Consider the following 1,592-nt stretch of genomic DNA (forward strand, 5'->3'; position numbering starts at 1 on the left):
AATGTTTCAAATATAGCGGCGGGAACATTCAAACTGATAAGATAAAAGCCTATTAGGTATTTTCACTTCAATAAACAGCTAACTTCACTTCGTAGACTGCTGAAGGGAAAATAAGGGACCAAATGTATGGAATTCAGTTCATTTTTACCCTATTTTGCTAACATCTTCATAAAAGGTAATTTTTTCTATATAAATGTAGTTAAAAGATAGTTTTTATTTTTTAATTACTATTTAATGAAATAATAAAGTAATAATAATGATGATCAATTACAAATATATTACAGAAATAAAGTTTTGTTCCATGCATTTGATCCCTTTTTCCCCCTCAGCTTTTAACAAAGTGAAATTAGCAGATGGTTGAAGTGAAAATACCTAATTGAGGCTTTCCTATCCCAACTTTTTCCTGCCGGCTGATTTGATTTATTTTTCCGGTTTATACTGTGGACCAATGATGCCAATACTGGCACTCTGAGCTACTGCGCTTGCGTTAGGGCTGACCGCTCATTGGCCGCACTTGGCGCGCGATTCAAAATTGCATTAAAAAAACAATTCTTGTAACTTGAGTAAATAATTATTAAAATATCCACAAGGATATATACAAATTGTGTAACTTTGATTTCAGGCAAAAAAATACAACACATATATTATATTAATAACAGTTTATTTTCAGTGAATTCCAAAGACCAAATTATATTTTACAAAACATTTAGTTTAAAAAGGAATTTCTTGGAAAAGTGATTGAAAATAATTATTTATAAGTTTTTAATATTTTGTATGTATTTTTCTGGGAATTTATATAATTATATAACCTATAAATATATAAATTATCACTGCTGCATTGTAGTTATGCTTTCTTTTTTTTTTACTTCAAGCGTCGTTTTGTCACGTCTCAATCAAAAAGAACAATCTGAAATTTTGTTTTAAAATTATTCAAATATTATCACTATTATATTCTGCAATTACCTTCTATATATCAAGCTGCTGAAATATCATATGGTATTTAAAAAAATGTATCTATCAACAAATATTTTTAGAAATATTAGTCTTTCAAATTCAATGAAAATAAACTGTTATTCATCAAATATATTTGTTTTAATTTGTTTCTTATCTGAAATCAAAAGTTACACAATTTGTATACATTTTTGTGTATATTTTAATAATTATTTATTGAAATAACAAGAATTGTTGTTCAATGTAATTTTGAATCGCGCTTCAAAGGGTAGACAACCAGCGCTCAGCCCTAACGCACGCATGAATGCAAATTATTATCATTTTATTATTGCATTAAATAGTCCCTAACAAAGAAAAACTATTTTTCAATTGCACTTATACAGAAAAATTACTTTCTACGAAGATATTAGAAAAAAAGAGCAAAAATTAACCGATTCCCATGCATTTGGTCAATTGTTGTCCCCTCAGTATTCAACGAAGTGAAGTGAGCTAGTGATTGCAGTGAAAATGCCTTATTGTTATATGCAGACGGTCATGACTTTTTCTATACATCCCGGCTTTAGCTTAAATGTCGACGGGCATGACTAACCTAACTTTTGGAAGTTGCATTAGGAAGTTATAATTTTATTCTAAGTGACTGG

The sequence above is a fragment of the Belonocnema kinseyi genome, chromosome 9 (assembly GCF_010883055.1).
Source record: "Belonocnema kinseyi isolate 2016_QV_RU_SX_M_011 chromosome 9, B_treatae_v1, whole genome shotgun sequence".
In the NCBI taxonomy this organism is placed as follows: domain Eukaryota; kingdom Metazoa; phylum Arthropoda; class Insecta; order Hymenoptera; family Cynipidae; genus Belonocnema; species Belonocnema kinseyi.